We start from the raw sequence: 26,498 nt of genomic DNA, 5'->3' as shown, positions 1-26,498 counted from the left end.
GCATATTCGGCCACATGAGGGGAAATTGGTGTGCATGCACTCGGTTAGAGGCAAGCATATTGATGCCTATTCTTGGCTTAGAAAATTCAGCTAAGAGGAATATTAACTAATGTGTTGAGTTCGATTCATGATTTTGTGCATATGCGACTTTGATGCCTAATGAGTATATATATATATTGGCTAGGCATCTTGAATTCCTCTTTCGATGCTCAAATGATAAAACCAATTTATTTGTTAAATTAAGCTCAAGAGCAAAGGGAGCTAAATCCGATAAGGGAAGGAAAAAGTCGTCGAATAGCCGTCGAAATCGTTCGACCACGTCCGAGGTAAGTTCTTGAGTAATAGAGCTTAAATTCGAATTGATTAGATCATGTTTAAAGCAAATTAAAATCATGCTATTTGTGTGTGGCTATTGAGCGAAATGGCAAGTGTAAAAGTGCCTTGTGTTTGAGCTTCGCTATTGAAAATGAAATCTGAATGTGTCATAATTTATTGACAATTGTGCTCGGTTATTGAATGATGTCCGGGCTAAGTCCCGAAGGCTTTGTGCTAAGTGACTATATCCGGACTAGGATCCGAAGGCATTAAATGCGAGTTAATAAATCTGGGCTAATCCAGAAGGCTTTGTGCAAGTTACTAAACCGGGTTAAGTCCGAAGGCATTCGTGCAAGTCGCTATAACCGGGGCCGTCCGAAGGCATTTAAGCGAGTCGTTATATCCGGTTAAATTCGATGGTGCGTGATTCTAGAATAAGCAATCTTGCTGTAAAATTTCAGTTAATGCGCTTGAGAAAAATTCCAGCAATGAGGTATGTTCATATGAGCTTGAATCAGTTGATTCCTTGAATAATATTCGCTCGATCGAGTAATGAGTTTCGGTATGTGACTAAGGTGATCCCTTATGTATGATCATAGGGGTTGAAATGTGAAATGAGTATGATATTGAGAGTTTGTACATATGAAATTATCCGTTAGCTTTATGAATGCTAAGTTTTTGTTGTGCTGGAATTTCTTGCTCAAACTTACTAAGCATAAATTGCTTACTCCGTTTCTCTGTTTCTCTGTCTTATAGATTTTGCTCGTTAGCTATCGGATTCGGGATCCTTGAAGTCGAAGTCATCCACACTATCAAAGCCTCCATTTTGGTATAATTTTGGTTGAACTTTGAAATGGCATGTATAGGACTACCCTCGGTTGTTTTTAAGTACTTGTGATGTATATGTGTACGGCCATGCGAAAATGGTTCGTAAAAGTGGATTATGAATTTGACCATTTGTGCTTGTAATTATATTTGGTTTCATGATGTGATTATGGTTTGGAATGAGAGTGTTGGTCACATAATCAGCCATTGGAATGGCTAAGTATGATCATATGTGGACCTATGCTTGTAAAAATTATAGTTGGCCCATGGAAACCACAAGATAGGTAAAGGTTACCTTGAAAACAGATGCTGCCAGCAGCAGTGGTGTGGTTTTGAAAAATCACCAAAATTTGTAGGAATGGTATTAAATAGTGAATAAGTTATTTAAACGAACCTTGATGAGTCTATTTTCATATGAAAGTAACGAAACGATCATATGAACAGTATATCGAGAGATATTAAAGTTCTTGTGAGACAGGGCCAGAACAGTTTCTGGGTCCCCTGTCACGACTTTGAAAATTTACTATACATTATCCAGAAAGAACTAGAAGTCATGCCTTATATGTACTGATTCCATTTTGAGTCTAGTTTCATTAGAAACAAACGGAACCAGTATTAAAGCCCTGTACAGAGAGATATTCAAGTTGTAACACGCGAAGGTCAGCGTAGTCGACCCCTGTAACATGGGTGACTTTAACTAATAAAATATACCAATTGGCCCAACCAAAAATTGTAGAAATAAATCCATGGATGGATATATGAGTCTAAATTCAGGGAAAATTTACAAAATCAGTTTCTGAGTTTTGAAACTCAAGATATGATTTTTAAGACGACGGTGATGCAGTTTTCCAGCCTGTCTGGAAATGCCAAATTGGTCGGTACTTTAAGAGGATTTGTCTCGTTAACCCCTCGTGTCCGACACCGGCGATGGTCTCGGGTTCAGGGTGTTACAACTATGGACTAGAATGGAAGTGTTGGGCAAATGATCAGCCATTGGAATGGCTAAATATGATCATATGTGGACCTATGTATGACAAAACTCTAGTTGGTCCATGGAAACCACGAAATAGGTAAAGTTTACCTTGAAAACAGATGCTGACAGCAGCAGTGGTGTGGATTTGAAAAATCACTAAAATTTGTAGGAATGTAATTAAATAGTGAATAAATTATGTAATCGAACCTTGATGAATCTATTTTCATATGAAAGTAACGAAACGATCATATGAACATTATATTAAGAGACATTAAAGTTCTCGTGAAACAGGGCCAGAATGGTTTCTGGATCCCCTGTTTCGACTTTGAAAATTTACCATAAATTATCCAGAGACAATTAGAAGTCATGCCTTATATTTATAGATTTCCCTTTGAGTCTAGTTTCATTAGAAACAAACGGCATGAGTATTGAAGCTCTGTACTGGGAGATATCCAAGTCGTAATACATGAAGGTCAGAGTAGTCGAACCCAGAATCAGGGCAGACTTTAACTAATAAACTGTACCAATTGGCCTGACCAAAAATTCTAGAAATAAATCCACAGATGGATATATGAGTCTAATTTCAGGGAAAATTTACGGAATCAGTTTTCGAGTTTTGGAACTCGAGATATGATTTTTAAGGCGACAGTGACGCAGTTAGCCAGCCTGTCTGGAAATTTTTTTTTAAATGGACTGTGAGAACAAAGTAATCAAGTCTGTTAGCACCTCGCGTTCGACTCTGGCAACTGTATCGGGTACGGGGTGTTACATATTTTGACTAGTTATAATATTAAAATAAAAACAAAACGCTTCATCTTTTATTTCTTCTCTTCCATTGAAAATAGCAGCCATTAGAGGGATTTTTGAAGCTTGAAATTTCAGCCACTTAGTCTCACTACAAGTAAGTGATCTTGATGGTTTTTCTTGATGATTTTTGTACTTTTAGAACCCTTGTAGCATGAGCTTTCAAATAAGAGGACTATTTTGCAAAATGGTTGAAAGTCTATGGTTTTACCATGAGAGTGTTCATGTTGTTTTCTGAAATTTTATGGAAGAAAATGAATTATGGTTGTGAAATAAACAACTTTTGTGAAGTAGTTTTCATGGAAATCCTGACTAAGGACCATTCTGCATAAGTTGTAAAAATAGTTGATAAATGTGTGAAATAATGAGAATTGTGGGCTGCTCCTAATATGAAAAGTATTCGAATAGGCTTGATTAATGAGAAAATGTAATAAAAAAAAATTTTTGGACCTAGGGGTAAAATAGTCATTTTGTGAAAGTCTAAAGGAAAAATGGTTAATTTGCCCAATTATGAATTTTCGAGTGTCTAGATTAACATACTAGTGAAATGAATAAATTTCTATCATTTTAGATCAAGAATTACAAAATCCAGGCCTAGACTAGGGAAAAGCAAAACAAGTGGACTAAGCCGAACTAGCCGTCTACATTTTGTATACCGAGGTTGTAACACCCCAAAAATCCTGAAACCCAAAAATCTCGAAATCTTGAATTTTTTTTTTGTGCTTAGTAATTCCAATTAAGTGTTAATTACGCGATAGTAGGTCTTGGTCAAGGTTTGAGTTCGAATCTAGGGGTAGAAGAAATTATAGTTTAATAATTAAAAGGACCTTGTTGGCAAGTAGTTGGGCTTTTAAATAAAGATAAGGGAAAATGGCATCAAAAAGCCTTGTGGAAGAGTGGCTAGGTGACGCCACTTAGAGTGTAGGGAGGAGGCGTTAGTAGCTAGCAAGGACATCCAAGGTTCGAATCCTAGCTTAGTGTTTTTAGAAGATTAATTTTGGCCTTTTAGAAGGTTGGAAGTGGCGTGAAGATAGACTCCAAAGGGGGTGTTTAGAAGAGAAAAAATTAAGGAAAGGATCAAGAGATTATCAGGGAGAAAAATGAGGAGATGAGAAGGGGGAAGAGATGGAGCCGAATGGGGAATTGAGGGCCAGGCAATTCGGATATAGGGGCTATAAATAAGTGTCGAATGTAGGGTTGCCAGGCTAATGCGGAAATTTCTTCACCCTGTTACCAGAAACCTTTTTCCCTAAAAGTTGAAAACTATTTTGTTTTACTCTCTTTTCTTTGTGCCGATTTCTATTCTTTCTCTACACAATTTTCTTTATTTTGCTTAGCCGATTCCTTCTTCTACTCTTCTTCTTTAATTTGTACCAAATAAGCCTTATTCACCATACTAAGTTTAAAAGCCGAAAAGCCGAATCTTCCAAGGGCCAAATACTCTTCGACTGAATCTAGTGTAAGTGTTTATTCCTCCAATCAGTTTTGCTAAGAATCTATTACGCTGTTCTTTCCTCACTCTTTCTAATCAACTGTGGTAGGGAATTAGTATTGGATCTCGGATCTTAGCTCTCTGCCGAAATTACTCTTTAGGTGTTTGTGGTTTTGGTAAGTATACCTCTCCCATTGGCCAAGGTGGCCGAATGTTCGTAGTTAAGGTAAGGGGACTTGTGTTGGATACAAGTCACCTATTATTCTAGTTTTAATAGTTAAGGTAAGGTTAATGTGAGATTTTGGTTTTAGTAAAGACATGTATTAAGCATACGATTAATTGATGGGTGATATCATTTGTAGGTTAGTGACTAAGGGAATCGCAGTACGCTTGCTTACCAGGTGTGTACATACACTGCACACAAGTAGATCGGCAAAAGCCGAAATGCCGAAAAGCCGAAGTGCCAAAAAGCTGAAAGTTTGGCTGCGGTAGTCTTACGAGTGCGCGAACACACATGAGGAGGAAACCGATAAGTTGTCTGAGACCCATGGGTGATTCCATGGACTTGGGCTATGATCTAGCCAATCGGACCAAAATGGGCTTAATGAGCCAAATGGGCTGTTGGGCCCATAATAGACAAAATTTGATAATTGATGCTATGTGATAGAAAATTTGTGTGTGAGCATGTATATAAAGTGAATTGGGCCTAACGGGCCATATAAAGGTGATTTGGACCTAATGGGCCATATGAATGTGAATTGGGCCTGATGCGCCATATAAATGAGATTCGACCAAGTGGGCCATATGCATGTATGTAGGGGTTTTGGGCCTAGTATATGATAACTACATAAAACCTAATTAATATATTGCGACCGTGGGGTTAAGGTGTAGCAACGGGCATATGCATGTCTAGGATTGGATCTAGGGAGAGTTTGGTACTTAAGCGGTCTTAATGACTCACCTCCTTTTCTTTAGAATCCTACCTTATGCATAGTATTCGTTCATCTTAGCTTGCGAGATTTGTTAATGGGCCGAGGCAAATGAAAATCGTATTAGAGAGAAAATTATCGAAATGACCCTAAAGGTAAAAATGACCAAAATACCCCTAGGTGTTGAATGTAAGTTTATGGATGTGAGACGCATATCTGCTGCATACATATGATATTGTACTTAGGTTGCATGTGGGTTGGGAATTATGGAATGGAGGTAGTATATGAGGGTCGCATGGTTGCTTGATAATCGTGGATCTACCGACGGATTTTAAGCCCAATATGTGAATGAAGGTAGTTTCGCAACCGGGCTACCATTGATGTGGTGGTTGGGTGGGACGATATTTATATCCCTACATGTTGTGACGGGGGACAGAGCTAGTGTGTAGTGGATGGATTATTGGGATGGGATTACATTGCATTGCATGTTTGATGTATGGTGTTTATTAAATGCTTGTTGCTCGTCGAGGGTTGTACACACTGAGTTTGTGAAAACTCACCCCCTCTTTTATTTTATTTTCAGGTGATGCTCAGTAGAAGGTTCGATGTTTGGAAGGACTCTGGGTGGCTAGCTAGCAAGACAACATGGACTTGTGTTTGTTTTGTTTGTTTTTTTTATAAGCATACAAGATTCTATTTTATTAAGTACTTTTCAGTCCAGATTGTAATAAGGCTTCCTTTTTATTATTATTGGGTTATTATTTTTATTCGATGTAATTATGAGAAGTTAAACATGGTTTCTTAAATTATATCATGTTATTCTACGTTTCCACAACTAAATTTTTAATCAAATGTTTTAAAGAAAGCTTTCGCTACTGGAAGAGAGTTTTCATAAGTTAACTAAGGTTCCATATCTTGAGGAAGGGTTTTCAATGAAAACAAGGTTTTGGCTAAAACATTTCAATGTGACACGCCAAATTCGACCATAACGTCTGGGTAGGGTTTGGGGTGTTACTTTTAGTGGTATCAGAGCCAATGTTGCATAACTTGGGCTGTGAGGTGGGCCTTATTACTTGATTTATTTTTTGTATTTTAAAAAATATATATATCTACATTTTTTAGTGAATTACAGTGTTTTAAAAAGGAAGTCTTGTTGAGCGGCACACTGAGTCTTCGACGTCGAACCAAGTAAGTTCTTTTATTCTTAAACCTGTTTAAATTGTTGTACAGTTGGTAGTTAGAGGGCTACTCTAGACGATTAGGTAGAATGAAACTGAAGCCCATAGAATCTTGAAACTGAAGCCCGTAGAATCTTGAAACTGTAGAGAATTTTCAAAAACAATCTTCTTTTTAATTATTTCATAAAACATCGGGTTAATTATTGAACTAGCTAAAACTTCATAAAAAAAATTTAATCCAGAAAATACATGAATCGATGATAAGTGCTAGAAGAGGTGCGAGAGGCCATGGCTGAGGTCGCGGAAGTGTTAGGGCTGAATCGTCGGCATCAGGCCATATGCCCGATGTTGGAGTAGAAGAGGCTCTGGCTTCACTCATAGTTAGGACTGGGCCGTATGATCGGGCCGCGGGAGAAGATGCATTGTCGCAGGCAATGCTAAGGATTTTGGAGAGGGTTACTGGGCCCAACAATGGCACTGGAAATCGGGGATCCATTCCGGAGCGGCTTCGAGCAAATAAGGCTAAGATTTTTAATGGCGTGGCTGGTGTGGCTCCTAACGTGGCTGAATATTGGTTGGAGGCCACGGAAAGGATAATGGATGATCTAGACTGCTCACCTGAACAAAAGCAGAAAGGGGCAGTGTCACTACTAAGGGAAGAAGCCTACCAGTGCTGGCTGACGGTGAAAGAGGGCACCCAACATGAGTAGGTCACTTGGGAGTTTTTCAAAGCTGCATTCCAAGGGAAGTATGTGGGTGCAAGCTATGTGGATGCTAGAAGGAAGGAGTTCCTGAACTTGAACCAAGGAAACAAATTGGTGGCGGAGTATGAAGCGGAGTTTCTACGCCTTAATAGGTATGCAAGAGTAACGGTGGCAACGGACTATGAGTGTTGCTTTAGATTTGAGGATGGACTTAGAGATAGCCTCAGGGTACTGATAGCTCCACAAAGGGAGCGAGTTTTCTAAGAGTTGGTGGAGAAAGCATAGATAGCGGTGGAGGTTAAGCGCACTGAGCGCTTAAATCGGGAAAAAGAAAGGGTAGGAATAAAAGGGAGGTTGAGACTCTTGGTGTTGGATAGAGGCCTAGGGCTAGGGCCAGAGTTAATGGGTTAGTTAGAGTAGGGCCCCCTACTGCTAATCCTGGGGTGCCACCTTGTGCTTATTGTGGGAGAAGCCACAAAGGTGAGTGTTGGAAGAGGATGGGAGCTTGTTTCGCTTGTGGGTCTATGGAGCATAGGATCAAGGATTGCCCCCGAATGCTAGGTCGATACCAGTAGTGGGTCAAGGTGGTGCTCAGCCACCATGGGGTGGTCAGCTACCGCTAAGGTGTCGTGGGCAGGCCAGAGGCGGTAACAGCAATGGACCTGGTCGTGGAGCACTAGGCAAAAATGCAGGCCATGCTGAGGCGCGACAGCCAACTTTTGTTTATGCTGCTTGTCACCGAGAATGAGGGGATGCCCCAGATGTGATAATGGGTATTCTCTTTATATATGAGTCACCTTACACTACATTGATTGATATTGGCTCGACACATTCATATGTTGCATGCAATAGGATTGAACTTTTGGGTGATATGTTTGAAATTACTTCGAATGAGATGACTGTGATAAGTCTGTTAGGGTAGTCGGTAGGAGTGAATAAGTTGTTTAGGAAGGTAACCTTAGTAGTCCAAGGGGTTACCTTTTTAGGGATTTGATGGAGCTGATGTTTAGCGAATTTGACTTAATCTTAGATATGGATTGGCTGGTGAAGCACCGAGCCACCTTGGATTGTGCTGCAAAGTGAACAGTGTTAAGAACGGAGGAGGATAAGGAAGTAGTGGTAATCGGTGAACGCCAGAATTATCTGACAAATGTAATTTTGAAATTAAGAGCGGAGAAGTTGGTTCGAAAGGGATGCGAAGCCTATTTGGCTTACATTAGCAATACAGAGGTTAAGAGCCCTATTGTTAAGGAGTTGAGAACGGTTAAGGAATTTCCTAATGTCTTTCCCGAGGAGCTGCCTGGGTTGCCGCCCAGTAGGGAAGTAGAATTTGGAATCTAGTTGTTACTTGGTACGACTCCAGTGTCTATCACTCCTTATCGGATAACACCAAAGGAGTTGGTGGAACTTAAGGCACAAATTCAGGAATTGTTGGATCGAGGATTCATCCGACCAAGTGTGTCTCCGTGGGGAGCCCTGATGTTATTTGTGACGAAGAAAGATGGGACGTTGTGAATGTTCATTGACTACCGACAGTTAAACAAGATAACTATTAAAAACAAGTACCCTCTGCCAATAATCGATGATCCTTTTTATTAGTAGGGGAGCTTCCATTTTCTCGAAGATTGATCTGCGTTAGGGGTATCACTAATTGAAAGTTAAAGAGGTAGATGTTCATAAGATAGCTTTCAAGACTCGTTACGGGCACTACGAGTTCTTGGTGATGCTATTCGAGCTGACGAACACACCTGCCACTTTCATGGATCTCATGAATCAGGTTTTCCAACCCTAGTTGGATCAGTTCGTAGTAGTCTTTATAGATAACATGTCGGTGTACTGAAGGGATGAGGATGAGCATGATGCGCACTTAAGGATTGTGTTGCAGACTTTGAAGGAGAAACAATTGTATGCAAAATTTAGTAAGTGTGAATTTTGGCCAAGGGAGGTTACTTTTCTAGGACATGTGGTGTCAGCCGAGGGGATTAAAGTGGAACCCCAGAAAATTGAAGCGGTGTTAGATGGAAAACACCCAAGTCGGTATCAAAAATCTGAAGTTTTCTGGGCTTGAGAGGATACTATAGGCAGCTCATTGAGGGCTTTTTAGTAATTGCTGCACCGTTAACTAAGTTGTTAAGGAAGGGAGTACCGTTTGTTTGGACGGACAAGCAGCAAGAGAGTTTTGGGAAACTTAAGAAGGTTTTAACTGAGGCCCCTATGTTGATTCAGTTAGTGCCTAGGAAGGAGTTTATGGTTTATAGTGACGCGTCGCAGGTGGGCTTAGGATATGTATTGATGCAAGAAGGAAAAGTGGTTATGTATGCGTCACAGCAACTTAAGACTCACGAGGTGAACTTCCCAACCCATGATTTGGAGCTAGCTGCAGTGGTTTTCGCACTAAAGATATGGAGGCATTACTTATGCGGAGAGAAGTGCGTAATTTATTCGGACCATAAGAGTTTGAAGTACCTCCTTACCCAGAAGGAGCTCAACCTTAGGCAGCGTAGGTGGGTGGAATTATGGAAGGATTACGATTGTATAATTGAATACCACCCTGGCAAAGCAAATGTGGTAGCCAACGTATTGAGTCGTAGGGCTAAGTTAGACTTGAGGGCTATGCTCACCCGTTTAAGCTTGTTGGATGATGGTAGCTTGTTAGCTGAGCTTCAAGTAAAGCCAATGTGGGTCCAGCAGATGAGGAGTAAGCAGTTGATGGATGAGACCTTGGGTGCTTGTCTTGGACAAGTAGAGAATGGGGAGACATCGGACTTTGGGATAACTAGTGAAGGAGTGTTGTGTTTTTCGTGGGAGAATGTGTATACATAAGGACAATGATCTACGACAGTCTATTATGTGGGAAGCACATAGCAGCCTCTATACTATTCATCCTGGCAGGAACAAGATGTATCAAAATTTGTGGGAGCTTTATTGGTGGCCTGGACTTAAAAGCGAGGTTATGGAGTTTGTAAGTAAGTGTTTGGTCTGTCAAAAGGTGAAGGTGAAACATCAGCTACCTTTTGGATTTCTTCAGCCAGTGAAGATTCCACTCTATAAGTGGGAAAGGATCACTACGGACTTTGTTAGTGGCCTACCCTTAAAGCCTACTAAGAAAGACTCGATATGGGTCATAGTGGATCAGTTAACCAAGTTTGCCCATTTCGTATCGATTCGTACCGACTACTCGTTGCAAAAGCTGGCTAGGCTATATGTGGCAGAGATTGTAAGATTGCATGGGGTGCCGGTATCCATAATATTTGATAGGGACCCATGTTTCACTTCGCGATTTTAGAAGAAGCTACACGAGGCGTTGGGTATTAGGTTGATGGTCGCTTTATTTCGTGATAGGTTTTAAATATTTATAATTAATCGTTCTCGAAACTAACTATTATCGCGATGTAGCAAGTGTACCTATTGAATAGTAGTATAGTTTTAGCAAGACTGGATTGTGGAACCCAAAGGAACTAAAAGTACTAGTAATGACTGTCTTTTTATTATCTAGCCTAAGAATAAAGAGGTTTTTGGTTTAATTAACTGATTATCTAAACTAAGAACGCACAGAGAATGGAATTGGAGAATTGCTTTTGGAAAAATTGATTGAATGAAGACAATACCTAAGGAAAAATCCACCTATACTGTACTTGTTATTCTGGCTCTGAATCAGACGATTTATTCATTTAACTTGTTCCATAGAGATCCCTAAGTTATGTTATTATCCCTATTCAAGACTAATAACGTCTAATCCCTAGATTGAATAACCGAAACTTTTCTCTAATTAACACTCTAGGGTTGCATTAACTCGATCTACGGATCCACTTATTAGGTTTCACCCTAATCCGACAAAATCTTGTCACCCTATGTCTAGGCGCGCAATCAACTCCGCTTAATTATGATAAATGTACTCTTATACAGAGTCTATTCCTCCTATGAATAAGAGCTTATCTTGAATCAGTATCCTGGGATATCAAAACAAGTATTAAGAACACATAATTAAGAACAAGTTAAATATTTATCATACAATTCAGAAAATAATAACAAGATTTGTCTTAGGTTTCATTCACCTTAGGTATTTAGGGGATTTAGTTCATAACTAAATAAGAAAACAACTCAGAGTAATAAAGAATACAAAACATAAAGAAAACCTAAAACTCCTGAAGGGGAATTGAGGAGATATCTTCAGTCTTGATAATGAATCCGGCTTCTAAGATGAATCAATTGGCTTCCTTGGAGTAATTCCTTACTTCCTATTCTATGTGTCCCCCTTTTCTCCTCTTTTAGGGTGTATTTATAGGCTTTGGAATGCCTATGAGCCCTCAAAATTAGCCTTTTCCGAATTGGACTCAACTTGGGCTCGGCAAGGACACGCTCGTGTGACACACCCCTGTGCGATTACTTCAGGCCGTGCTCGAGCCTATTAGAATGGTACGAGCTTGTGGGATGCCTGTGTGAGGAAGTCTAGGCCGTGTTGAGTTCGTACTTTGGCCCAATTTCTCCATTTTTGGCCTGTTTCTCATTCCTTTCGCTCTCCTATGCTTTCCAAAGTATAAAACATGAAATTAAAGCATTAGGAGCATTGAATTCACCAATTCTAATGGAAAATCATCCATAAAATGCTTTAAACATGGGGTAAAAATATGTATAAATTAGGGTTTATCAAATACCCCCACACTTAAGCATTTGCTTGTCCTCAAGCAAAGTTCTTAACTCATAATCAAAATAAATTCTTCTCAACTTATAATTTCTATCGATAATATCTCAAATTAATCTGTAAGTAATCATACATTGAGAATTTCAACTAAAAGAACATAAAAGTTTCAAACATTCTGAGTTGAATATTTAATCATGCAAACAGAGGTGTCTCTCCTCATCTGAGTAATTGCCTTTGATTCAAAATATCACAGAGTTTCACATCCTCACTGAAGATTCACTCAAATCAATCGAGATGTTTAAGGACAATAAATGAAGCACTCAATAGTCAACAATGAAAAGTCATTACCATAGGCTTGTATGAAAATCAAATCTCCACCACTATAGTTTAAGAAGATACATTAATCAAAAGGTCTTTAGAGGGTTGTAGTGAGGCTTGGTTGGGGGGTGTGGTCGCAAGCTGAAAGAAAGGGTTAGAATCGAGATTGAATTGAAAAATTGCCTAACTAGAAAAAGAGTTAATCTTCACTTGCGTACAACAGAGCTTCTTTTCAAAATATGAAATTACAAGTAAGTATACATAGTTTTTTTGTTTTTTAAGAACAAGTTAAAATATTTATAGACTAACTTATTACAAACAAGACATAGCTAAGCAATTTCTTCAACTCAATTCTCAACAAAAATAGGAATCAAATTAATTTAAGAAATTTCAACAATAATGGGTTAAGGGTTAATATTGAGGTTAATACAAGGAATGGCTTGTTAGGCTCAAGGGGGTTTACTAGGGGTTAATCATGGAGGTAGGCTTTTCATGGCATGAGTAGGTTAATCCTAAGTTCCTTAATCATTTTGATATATCAAATCAAATGGTGTGGTCTCGACATGCATAATCAAGCAAGTTCTAGAATAACAGTTCAATACTGACGCACTCAAAGCAATAATAAAAGTGAGCATGAAAGGATTAATAGATGCTCAAAAGCTAAAAAATCTCAGAAAAAATTATGGCTTTTTGATGTTTAGACTCGTGAATTCTAATTCAAAGTAATACCCAGACTTGGGGAAACAACCTATAATTTTAAATTCTTAAAAATCAACTTATCATGCTTGATTCTCTAATGCCTTAAAGTTTAAACAATCAATGCATAAATCCCTATGTTTTAATTCAAGATATATAAATCAAAATCATAAATCAATTAAAATTTATCCTAAATATGATATGAGAGCTTTTCAAGAGAGCAAGGTAATCATTCAGGGATTTTTCTAATAATGACATGAATGCCCCCCCACACTTAAGATGTACATTGCCCTCAATGTACAAAGATATGTATTATAGAATATAAAAATAAGATAGGGAGAGAAGTCAAACTTCCTGTATGATGAATTCCTCGAACTAGAGTTTTGGAGAGTAATCGGTTCGAGAGTGGAGGAGGATACTCCGGCAGTCGTAGAGGTTCATTAGTCCTTAAGTCCTACACCAAAAGAATATTATATCTAGTGCTAGCTATGGTCGTGGTCGATCAGGACATGGCAGTCATGGAGAACCTTTCCCGGTGGAGTTTTAGCTCCTATGTGACGATGAGCTCTATATAACTGTGATAAAATCAGGAACTTTTTAGGGGATATTAGGAAGAATAATTACTCAAAAAGAAATAACCGAAATTAATACTTAAAAAATAAAATTTCTAAAATCTAATAAAAATAAAAGTAGTTTCAATAAAAATTAAAATAATAAAATAATAAATAAATATTTTTAAACATCTTCATTGCTGGATGGTTCGCGAGGTGGGGCTGGAGATGAGATGTGGAGGTGCTGACAAATCTGCTGTAGAGTAGCATCAACATTGTCAAATCGTGGAAAACACTGCTACTCGAATCGATTGAGGCGCTCAGAGATGTCAGCATATGAAGTCGTCGCATGAACTGAACGAGAGGGTGGTGGTGGCTGGGTCGGTGGGTCCTCGTGCTATGGGGGGACATCATCAGGAATGTCCTCATAGGCCTCCTCCTCAGTAGATTGGGTGAGACGATACTGGGGAGGGTAAGTTCCTTGGCGCCTCTCGATCATCCTCATGCTAAGCATGCTGGAGATGCTTTGTGGAGACATCTGGCCGATGAGGATGAGGGATAATTCTTGGGTCGCGGTGTTGAGGAGCCCGAAGTGTCGAACCAGTCGAGTCACGTAGGAGCCAATGGAGATGACCCCCTTTCGATGCCGCTCCGTCTGGTGCTGAATCGCAAGGGCAATGAAATAGGCAAGGTTGATGACGTGCCCTTGCGACATACACCATAAGAAGTAGGCGTCGTAAGTGTTGACGATGCCTGTGCCCTCTCACCTCCCTGTGATCGTGTGAGCCAAAATGGCGTATAGGTACCTCAGGGATGGTGGGAGAACTGATGCCTTGGAGCGGCTAGGATTTTAGGAGGCTACGCCAGGGGCCAAAGTGTGCCAGCACTTCGAGGGATGTGGCGAGTGAGAGCATGTAGTTCATTTTCCTCCCTGAACTCCTCCGTATATAAGCCTAGTGCGGCACCGAACTCTGGGACGCTTAGTTGGCAGACTAACCCACCTAGGCGAAACTGGACCGTACTGGGATCATCGTAATTTGTCATTATAGTCTGAAGATGGAACGTTAATCATAGTTCCATCGTGAACTTAAGATACGTCGGCTCGATAATCCCAAAGAACAGCTCCCAAAGGTCGGTGGCTAGGAGGGCCCGAATCGCATCAGCCATTTGAACTTGTTCTACGGCAGCCTAATTGATATAGCAGCCCGCAATTAAGGGTTCGGCCCGAAAGATTTGGAAAATCTCTTCTTGGGGCCCTCGGGGTAACTGCAGGAGAGGGTGACGAATTTTCATGGTTGGACCCGCGAAAATGACGCTCCCTTCCTCTTCTTCGAGGCAGGTACGACAGTCTTTTTACCACGTGAAGATGACATGGTACCTGCATTTAGAATCATCAATATGACTTGATGAGTGGTCAAAGTAAAGGGAATACAATTTTCAAATAAAAAGTAAATTTCAGCCACAACCAAACATAACTAATTTAATAATTTTGTGACCATATCATTGTATGAAAATGGGCGTAGTAATGATATGTGTAGGAATAAAGAGTGAGGCTTTTCTAACAACATGATTGAAAAATGCAAATTAAATGATAGACATTGGCATGAAAATATCATGAGAATGAGCATGGTAAAGTCATGGGTATGAGGTTTCCCTAATAACATGATTTAACACGCAATGTATAATAACTAACCTATGAATGCAAACTAAATGATAAAATAATGAGTAAAATGAAAAATAATTCAAAAGCAATGAAGATTATGCTAATAATAAGCATTAGTAATAAGTAAAATAGAAGTGAAAGGAGTAAACAAACGCTAAGGGAGAGGGATTGAGCATTAAAAACGAAGTTGGAAGCGGCGCACGGGCGTGGTAGGGAGGCCGTGTGGAGTTGCAGTGGCTGGGGTTAGGGTTTTTTGAATGGGGAAGAAAGTGAATAGTGCAGGATATTTACAGGTTTTGGGGTACATGTCCATGGCACACGCCCGTGTTCCCCAATTTTAGCCCGTGTGATTTGTGAATTTCAAATTTGGGCGCGTCTGACATTTAGTACACGCCCGTGTTCCTTGAGCTTGTGGGTTTACACGGTTGTGTCGCACGACTGTGTCTAGCTTCGTTCGCTTCTCCTATGCCAGTGTGTGCAAGCCCCACGCCAATATTAATTTAACAGGTTTAACCACGGGTGTTCCACATGGGCGTATCGAACACCCGAGCTATTTTGGCAGGCTCTACCATGGTTCTTCCACACGGGCGTGTGACACGCCCGTGTTGTTTTGGCAGGCCGTGGCGTTTAATCATAGCCTGTGTTGGAGAAATCTTTTGCCCTGTTCTCACAAGGCATTAAGCATGCCCGTGTGCTTGGCCGTGTCTCTGAGGAAACACCTGTATTCAAGATTTCTATTAGTAAGTTAGGAGTTAAATACCAAAATTTAAAGAAATTAATATTGTTAATGCTCGGGTTGCCTCCCGAGAAGTGCTTATTAATAGTCTAAGCTCAACTTACCTCTCCAGTGAATGGTCATGGTGGTTTGAGGAGTTTATACTCCTCATTCCTGTTATCAATCTCATTAAAATAAGGTTTTAATCGGGTGTTGTTTACCTTAAAAGTGTCGAACTTGGGATGACTCACCTTCACCATACCGAATGGAAAAATACTGAGTACCGTAAGAGGGATTTCCTCATTCGGTGTGGTATTGAAAATGTGGGGATCTGCAGCATCTAATAAGACCTTATTACCAACCTTAAGTTGATTTAAAGAGGTATCAGGCTCGTTTTGGCGTAGTTTCGATTTGTCGGGTGTTCTTAGTTTGTGTGTCCGCCATTCATTGAGTTCATCGATTTGTAATCTTCGATCTTCATGAACAGGTCCTCTACTAGTGCTTGAGAATGACTCTTGTGCTTCCTTCAGCCTCATTTTTTGCAAAGTAGGTTACACCATATTGTTAGTTTTAGTAGAATGGTTTAAATGATCACTTTCAATTACTGATGTGTTGCCAGAATTGCGAGCTTGAAGGGTGATTGTTTTGTCTCCTACCCGGAGTGTGAGTTCACCTGTGCCAGCATCAAATATGGTTTTAGCAGTTGGTAAAAAGGGCCTTCCTAGAATTAAGGGAGTGTTGCTATCCTTTTCTATGTTTAGAACACTAAAGTCAACGGAAAATATAAATTTATCGATTTTTGCTAACACATCTTCAATAATACGTTTAGGGAATCTTATAGTTTTATCTAGTAATTGAATGCTCATCCTAGTTTGTTTGGGTTTCCTGAGACCTAGTTGCTTAAACATTTTGTAAGGCATGACGTTGATATTAGCCCTTAGATCAACTAATACATGATTAACATCTAAACTACCAATTAAGCAAGGAATAGTAAAGCTCCCTCGGTCTTTTAGTTTGTTGGGTAGTTTATTTTGGAGAATGGCCAAGCAATCTGCGTTCACCTCCACATGCGATGCCTCGTCCAACTTTCTCTTATTTGCTAAAAGTTCCTTTAAAAATTTTATAGTGTTTGGCATCTGCGATAGAGCTTCAATAAACTGTAAGTTAATATGTAATTTTTTTAAGAGTTTAAGGAATTTACCAAATTGTTCATCTGAGCGGTCTTTCCTTGTCGCATTGGGGTATGGCACACGAGGTTTATATTCGATAGTCACTGGTTTGTTTGTATTTTGATCTACCTCACATTGACCTTTGCTTACCACATTTTCTTGCCTTGATTCTAGTTCAGGCTCAATGATTCCTTTGTCATCTTGAATATTAATTGCGTTTAGTTGTTCCCTTGGGTTAGGTTCGGTATTACTTGGAAAACTACCTTGAGGTTGTTCGGAGATTAGTTTGGAAAGTTGGTCTATCTGAGTTTCGAGCCCTTGGATCGACGCTTGTTGATTTTTAAGTGCTGTCCTGATGTTCTGAAAACGATTTTCTGACACTGATATAAACTTTGAGAGCATCTCTTCAAGGTTTGGCTTCTTTTCCTGTTGGTAGGGTGGTTGTTGGTAGCCCGGAGGATGTTGTGGTATTTGATTTCCTTGACAGCCCTATGAGAAATTGGGCTGGTTCCTCCAACCTACATTATAAGTGTAACTATATGGATTGTTTCGAGGTTGAGGATTCTTACCCATGTAGTTTAAGTGCTCGTTATCCATGTTGGAGCCATAGGGTTGGTATTCTAAATGGTTTGCTCCACCTCCACTTGTTTCAGACTGCATTACTGGGTGAACTTGTGAAGAATTAAGAAAACCATCAATCTTTTTATTCAAGAGTTCTACCTGATTAAAGAGCATGGTGACCAAATTGACGTTGTAAACGCTGGTTTTTTTCGTTGGCTTTGTCCTCATGACTTGCCACTGATAGTTATTTAGTGACATCTCCTCTATAAACTCATAGGCATCTTTTGGTGTTTTATTGTTGATGGTTCCGCCAGCAGCTGCGTCAACCATTTGCCGAGTCGAAGGATTCAGACCATTGTGAAATGCTTGTCCTTAGAGCCAAAGCGATAACCCATGGTGGGGACATCTTCTCAAAAGGTCTTTGTATCTCTCCCATGCATCGTAGAGTGTTTCTAAATCCATCTGCACAAAAGAAGAGATATCATTACGTAATTTAGCCATTTTAGTCGGCAAAAAATATTTTAGTAAAAATTTTTCGGTTATTTGTTCCCAAGTAGTAATTGACCCTTGTGGTAACGAGTTCAACCACTGTTTAGCTTTGTTCCTCAATGAAAAGGGAAACAACCGAATACGTATGGCATCATCAGAAACACCATTAATTTTAAATGTATCGCATAGTTCTAAGAAGTTGGCTAAATAAGCGTTGGGATCCTTATCCTGCAAACCATCAAACTGAACAAATTGTTGTATCATTTGAATAGTGTTAGGTTTTAATTCAAAAGTATTTGCAGCTACTGATGGGTCTAACTATGCTTGATTAGGTTCTGTTAAAGAAGGTTTAGCATAATCATACATAGTGCGTGGGCAGGATTTTGATTAAGCGCAATTCTGAGAGGTAGTGATTGCCTTGGTTTTCAGCCATCTATTCGGTTGGGGGTTGAGTATCGTCTTCTTGCTCGTTCTCTGTGTATCTTAAGCTTTGACTTACTTCTCTTTGGTTTCTATGAACTATGCGATCAATTTCTTCGTCAAAAAGTAGTGGCCCTGACAGGTTTCTTCTACTCATAAACTATAAAAACCTGCCAAAAGAAGGAAAAAGTAAATCAGTAAGTAATAATAATAATAATATAAAATTAAATTGCAAGAAAAACAAATGGATAAAGTAATAAAAAATGAGCGTTCCTAAGATCTTAGTTCCCCGAAAACGGCGCCAAAAACTTGATCGTGTTATTTCGTGATAGATTTTAAATATTTATAATTAATCGTTCTTGAAACTAACTATTATCAAGATGTAGGCAAGTGTACCTATTGAACAGTAGTATAGTTTTAACAAGACCGGATTGTTGAACCCAAAGGAACTAAAAGTACTAGTAATGACTGTCTTTTTATTATCTAGCCTAAGAATAAAGAGGTTTTTGTTTTAATTAACTAATTATCTAAACTAAGAACGCATAGAGAATGGAATTGGAGAATTGCTTTTGGAAAAATTGATTGAATGAAGACAATACCTAAGGAAAAATCCACCTAGACTGTACTTGTTATTCTGGCTCCGAATCAGACGATTTATTCATTTAACTTGTTCCGTAGAGATCCCTAAGTTATGTTATTATCCCTATTCAAGACTAATAATGTCTAATCCCTAGATTGAATAACTGAGACTTTTCTCTAATTAACATTCTAGGGTTGCATTAACTCGATCTATGGATCCCTTTATTAGGTTTCACCCTAATCCGGCAAAATCTTGTCACCCTATGTCTAGGCACGTAATCAACTCCGCTTAATTATGATAAATGTATCTTAGACAGGGTCTATTCCTCCTCTAAATAAGAGCTTATCTTGAATCAGTATCCTAGGATATCAAAACAAGAATTAAGAACACATAATTAAGAACAAGTTAAATATTTATCATACAATTCAGAAAATAATAACAAGATTCGTCTTAGGTTTCATTCCCCTTAGGTATTTAGGGGATTTAGTTTATAACTAAATAAGAAAACAATTCAGAATAATAAAGAATACAAAACATAAAGAAAACCCAAAACTCCTGAAGGGGAATTGAGGTGAGATCATCAGTCTTGATGATGAATCCGGCTTCAGAGATGAATCAATTGACTTTCTTGGAGTAATTCCTTACTCCCTATTCTGTGCGTCCCCCTTTTCTCCTCTTCTAGGGTGTATTTATAGGCTTTGGAATGCCTATGAGCCCTCAAAATTAGCCTTTTCCAAATTGGACTCAACTTGGGCTCGGCAGGGACATACCCATGTGACACGCCCGTGTGCGATTACTTTGGAATGCCTATGAGCCCTCAAAATTAGCCTTTTCCAAATTGGAATCAACTTGGGCTCGAGCCTGTTAGAATGGCACAGGCGTGTGGGATGCCTGTGTGAGGAAGTCTAGGCCGTGTTGAGTTTGTACTTTGGCCCATTTTCTCTGTTTTTGGCCCGTTTCTCGTTTCTTTTGCTCCCCTATGCTCTCCTAAGTATAAAACATGAAATTAAAGCATTAGGAGCATCGAATTCACCAATTCTAATGGAAAATCATCCATAAAATGCTTTAACATCGGGTAAAAATATGTATAAATTACGGTTTATCAGTTGAACTTCAGTACGGCTTTCCACCCTCAAACTGATGGACAGTCGGAAAGGGTGATCCAAATATTGGAAGATATGTTAAGGGGATGCGTTATTGACTTTCGAGGTAGCTGGGAGGACTATTTACCATTAGTCGAATTCGTGTACAATAATAGCTAGCAAGCAAGCATTGGGATGGCTCCATACGAAGCACTGTATGGACGAAGGTGTCAATCTCCAACATGTTCGATGGAGTTGGGTGAACAAAGAGTTTTGGGCCCTGAGTTAGTAGCTGATACTGAGGATAAGGTAAAATTGATTTGGGATCGGTTAAAGGAGGCCTCAGATAGGCAGAAGTCGTATGCTGACCTTAAACGACGAGAGATAGAGTATGAAGTGGGAGACTTAGTTTTTCTTAAGGTCTCTCCGTAGAAGATGGTATTAAGTTTTGGACGGAAGGGGAAGCTAAGCCCAAGGTTCATTGGGCCATATCATGTTGTAAGGCGGATTGGGCTAGTCGCTTACCAGCTGGAGTTACCTCCTGAACTAAGCCAGATCCATGATGTGTTTCATGTTTCCATGCTAAGATGGTATCACTCTGATCCTTCACATGTCATGGCGGTTGAAGAAATCGAGGTCACACCAGACCTAACTTTCGAGGAAGAGCCCATACAAATAATTGGTTAAGATGTCAAAGAACTGAGAAGGAAGTCCGTTCTATTAGTCAAAGTGCTTTGGCAGAATCACAAGGCTGAGGAGGCTACTTGGGAACCTGAGGAAGTGATGCAACATCAATATCCTTGACTGTTTGAATCAGGTAAAATTTCAAGGAAGAAATTTCTTTTATGGGGTAGAGTTGTAATGCCCTAAAAACCCCGAAACCCAAAAATCCTAAAATCTTGAATTTTTTTTCTTTTTGTACTTAGCAATTCCGGTTAAGTGTTAATTACACGATAGTAGGTCTTGGTCAAGGTTTGAGTTTGAATCTAGAGGTAGAAGGAATTATAGTTTAATAATTAAAAGGACCTTGTTGGCAATTAGTTGGGCTTTTAAATAAAGATAAGGGAAAATGGCTTGTGGAAGAGTGGCTAGGTAACGCCACTTAGAGTGAAGGAAGGTGGCGTTAGTAGCTAGCAAGGAGATCCAAGGTTCGAATCCTAGCTTAGTGTTTTTAAAAGTTTAATTTTGGCCTTCTAGAAGGTTGGAAGTGGCGTGAAGATGGGCTCCAAAAGGGGTGTTCAAAAGATAAAATTAAGGAAAAGATCAAGGGGTTATCAGGGAGAAAAAGGAGGAGATGAGAAGGGGGAAGAGATGGAGTCGAATGGGGAATTCAGGGCCAGGCAATTCGGCTATAGGGGCTATAAATAAGTGCCGAATGTAGGGTTGCCAGGCTAATGCTGCTTCACCCTGTTACCTGAAACCCCTTTCCATAAAAATCGAAAATCCTTTTGTTTTACTCTCTTTTCTTTGTGCCGATTTCTATGTAACGCCCCGTACCCGAGACCGTTGCCGGAGTCGAATACAAGGTGTTAACGGATTTAATTCATTTACTTACACAGTTCATTTTAAAATTTCCAGACAAGCTGGCTAACTGCATCACAGTTACTTTAAAAATCATATCTCGAGTTCCAAAACTTGAAAACTGATTCCGTAAATTTTTCCCGAAACTAGACTCATATGTCCATCTACAAATTGTTTTCTAGAATTTTTGGTCAAGCTAATTAGTACAGTTTATTAGTTAAAGTCTCCCCTATTTCAGGGTTCGACTACTCTGACCTTCATGCATTACGACTTAGATATCTCCCTGTACAAGGCTTCAAAACTTATTCCATTTATTTCTAATGAAACTAGACTCAAAAATGAATCTGTACATATAGAGAATGACTTCTAATTATCTCTGGTTAATTTATAGTGAATTTCCAAAGTCAGGACAGGGGATCCAGAAATCGCTCTAGCCCTGTTTCACGAAAACTTAAACATCTCATAAAATACGGCTCATATGGTCGTTCTGTTTCTTTCATATGAAAATAGACTCATCAAGATTCGATTACATAATTTATTCACTATTGAATTTCATTCGTACTATTTTTAGTGATTTTTCCAACTTATGTCACTGCTGCTGTCAGCATCTATTTTAAGGTAAATTTTACCTATTTCATAATTTTCCATGAATCAAATAGCAAATTGACAAACATTATTATCAAGGGTAATCCCGATTAGCCATGACATATGTAGCACCAATAGGACCATGATTGGCCATTCCAATGGCTAGTCGTTACCACCACTTAATAACCGTATCACAAGACCATAATGTTATACTTCGAAATATACGAGCCATTTTCGCATGGCTATACGAATACACATTACCAAATGGTACTTAATTAACAACAAGGGTCAGCCCTATACATGCCATTTTCAAAATTGAACTAAAAGAGTACCGAAAAGTGGCTTAGATAGTGTGGATGACTTCGACTTTGAGACTCCCGAGTCCGATAGTTGACGAACAAAATCTATAAAACAGAGTAAGCATTTTAATGCTTAGTAAGTTCAAGTAATGAAATCATTTACGACTAAAGTACAGTGTTCATATGACTAAATGAATAGTTGCATATACGCATATTCCCAAAATCACACTTACTTCACACCTCAACCAGTATATTCATACACAGGGGATCAAACCTAACTAAAACCCGGAAGTTGTTAATCAATAGAGCGCATACTATCTAAAAAGGAATTATCTTTTCCGATGCATATACGAACATACCTTATCGTTTGGATTTTATGAGCGTAATAATTGAAATTATTACAGCAAGATCGCTCATTTCAAACCCAAGTACCTTCGGATTTAGCGGATATAGCAACTCGCACAAATGCCTTGGTCTTAGCCGGATATAGTCAATAGCACAAATGCCTTGGGACTTAGCCGGATATAGTCACTAGCAAAAATGCCTTGGGACTTAGCCGGATATAGTCAATAGCACAAATGCCTTGGGACTTAGCCGGATATAGTCACTAGCACAAATGCCTTGGGACTTAGCCGGATATCATTCGAATAATCATGCACATATATCAATAAATCATGACACATCCATATTTCATCTTCATTGTTAAAGCTCAAACACAAGACACTTATCAAACCTTACCAATTTGGCTCAATAGCCACATACAAAGAGCATGATTTTGATTGGCTTTATAACGTGATCTCTATGCACATTCGGTTACCGTCATAGGTATAAACTAATCACCTCAATATATAATTCAAGTAGAATCATTATATCACCGTTTATTTGTTATGCTTATATGTCATGACTTAATCAAATCATAAACTAAGTTTCATTACTCAAGACTTACCTCGGATATTTGGTACGATTCTTGGTGGCTACTCGGTTACTTTCTCTTTTCCTTATCTGAAATTGCCCCCTATGCTCTTGAGCTTAAGTTCAACAAATTTTAACTAGTCATTAATCGACTATTCAAGTATTACTTTCAGAATATAATACATATGGATTATAGTAAGCTTTATAAAAATCAATAAATAATTCATTAGCAAATTTTCATTAATGTTTACAATATATTTACAATTTTCCTATAAGCTGACTTCCTGAGCAACAGTCACTAAAGTTTTTATAACTAGAGCTACGAAACTCCAAATCAATTACCGTAAATTTTTCTCGACAGAAGACTCATTTATCTATTATCCTTAAAATTTTCAAAATTTTTAGTTTAGCCCAACAATACCAGATTTTTCTTAAAGTTCACCTTGTTTCACTATTTGAGTAAACTGACTACTCTTCACTACAAATCAAATTTCTCATTGTACAGAATTCAAAACATGTTCTTGTTTATTTCATTTGAAACTAGACTCATTAAGGAGTCTAAGCATATAAATTTTATCTTAGGGTCATTCTTTTACAATTTATACTGATTTTATAAAAACAGAACAGGGAATCTAGTAGTCATTTTGACTCAGCCCCACAATACTTCAAATATCTCAAGATCGGCAACTCTTTTGTTTTTATAGTTTCTTTTGTAAGAAACTAGACTCTTCAAGCTTTAATGACATAATTTATTCAGCTTCTAACTCAACTCCTACAAATTATGGTAATTTTCCAAAATCACCTTAATAGCTAGCTTAGCAAACCTTAATTTAACATATAATTGTTCATAACACAATTAAAGCATCCTCTCCACTCCATCAATTCAAAACACATACATTACCCAATAATATCCAAAATCATATTCGGCCTTAGTACACAACTTGTTAGCCGATTTTTCTCCATTTAGCAACTAATGCACATATGTGCTCATTTGTTAGACTCTACTTCACCTAACTACCATTTTTTTTTCATCCAAATAACATGAACAACAACCATTTCTTGAACATTTTCTCTTAACCGATTACTCATGTTACCAACAAGATTCAAAATTTGGACATGGGCTAACTAAGGGACTTAGTAACTAGCTTAATACATTCAACAATTTCAAAAGCTACCATGAATTATATACCTTATTCAAGACTAGAAGGAGTGGTCGAATGTTTGTTTCCCCTTCCCCTTTCTTCTTAGAATTTTCGGCCAAAGATGTTAAAAGATGAACACTTATTTCCTTTCTTCTTCCTTCCTCAAGTTAAGGCAAAATGGGGGAGCAAGGATGAAACAACTTTGGTTTCTCCTCCCACTCCCCTCATATTTTATTATTCTTCACACAACATATTAACACAAAATGTTTATAATATGTTTTACCCCATAGCATGGCCGGCCACTACCTAAAATTTTGGGTAATTTGACATGCAAGTACAAGCATTTTCTAACATGCATTAATAGATCCTTATAGATTAACCTATCACATTTCAAAAGTGTCACACATAAGTCCTATTAACTAAATTCACATGCAATCGACTAAATCGAAGCTTAAAACTTTCACACAATCATATTCACATATTTTAGACAATAAATATCATATTCAAATACTTTGGTGACTCGGTTTAGCGGTCCCGAAACCACTTTCCGACTAGGGTCAATTTAGGGCTGTCACAACTCTCCCCCACTTTAAGAAATTTTCGTCCTCGAAAATCTTATCGGTAAATAGGTTTGGGTATCGTTCTTTCATAGAGTTCTCGGTTTCCCAAGTAGCTTCTTCGATCCCGTGCTTGTGCCATAACACTTTTACTAAAGGAACCTTTTTATTTCGTAATTCTTTCACTTCACGAGCTAGGATACGAATCGGTTCTTCTTCATAACTCATATCGGATTGAATTTCAACCTCGGAGGGATTAATTATGTGCGAAGGATCAGACCTGTAACGTCGAAGCATCGAAACATGAAAAACGTTGTGAATCTTTTCGAGATCAGGGGGAAAAATCAATCTATATGCCACTGGACCAACTCGTTCGGATATTTCATACGGCCCTATGAACCTCGGACTCAGTTTGCCCTTACGGCCAAATCGAGTATCTTTTTCAAGGTGAAACTTTAAGAAACACTTTGTCTCCCACGATACTCAATATCTCTTCGTTTTAAATCCGCGTCGACGACTCTCGACAATCGATGTCGCCTTGGACTTTCACGAATTATCTTTACTTTCTTTCAAAGCATTTTTAATCAAATCACCTCCGAAAATTTTACTTTCACTGAGCTCGGTCCAAAACAATGGTGTACGGCATTTATGACCGTACAAAGCCTCGTAAGGTGCCATCTTAATGCTTGACTGAAAACTATTGTTGTAAGCGAATTCAATCAAAGGTAAATACCGTTCCCATGAACCACCAAACTCAAGAATGCAACACCTCAACATATCTTCGAGTATCTGAATTATCCGTTCAGATTGGCCATCAGTCTGAGGATGAAAAGCGGTGCTAAAATGCAACTTGGTACCCAAAGCTTCTTGCAATTTCTTCCAAAATCGCAATGTGAATCTCGGATCTCTATCTGACACAAGGGAAATAGGTACTCCATGTAACCTTACAATCTGAGATACATACATTTCAGCTAGCTTGTCAAGGGAATAATCCGTACGTACAGGAATAAAATGAGCCGACTTTGTCAGTCTATAACAACAACCCAGGTTGCATCTTTCTTGCTTGATGACAATGGTAATCCAGATACAAAATCCATCGTGACTCGATCCCACTTCCACTAGGGTATCATGATCGGCTGAAGTAATCCTGTAGGCACTTGATGTTCCGCTCTCACTTGTTGACATATTAAACACTTCGAAACAAAATCGGAAATGTCTCGTTTCATACCATGCCACCAAAATTGACGTCTCAGATCGTTGTACATTTTCGTACTCCCCGGGTGAATTGATATTCGGTTACAATGAGCTTCGTTCAGAATTGTCGAAATAAGTTCTGAATTTCTTGGAACACACAAACGACTTCTGAACCTCAAACAATCATCATCATCAATTTGAAACTCTGATTCCTTATTCGAAACACATTAAGCCCGTTTTGC

The 26,498-nt window shown here is 38.8% G+C and overlaps 1 non-coding gene across 1 annotated transcript; it reads left to right on the top strand.

The window, feature by feature from the left end:
- The first annotated feature begins 17,863 nt into the window (after positions 1 to 17,863).
- LOC128283319 (small nucleolar RNA R71) lies at positions 17,864 to 17,970 on the top strand. The gene has a single exon (XR_008273660.1). It is a non-coding gene; the product is annotated as a small nucleolar RNA R71 (small nucleolar RNA).
- The last annotated feature ends 8,528 nt before the right edge of the window (positions 17,971 to 26,498 follow it).

This window comes from Gossypium arboreum, chromosome 10 (genome assembly GCF_025698485.1).
Source record: "Gossypium arboreum isolate Shixiya-1 chromosome 10, ASM2569848v2, whole genome shotgun sequence".
Lineage (NCBI taxonomy): Eukaryota > Viridiplantae > Streptophyta > Magnoliopsida > Malvales > Malvaceae > Gossypium > Gossypium arboreum.
The sequence above is the reverse complement of the archived record's forward strand: the minus strand, read 5'-3'. Positions and strand labels throughout refer to the sequence as shown.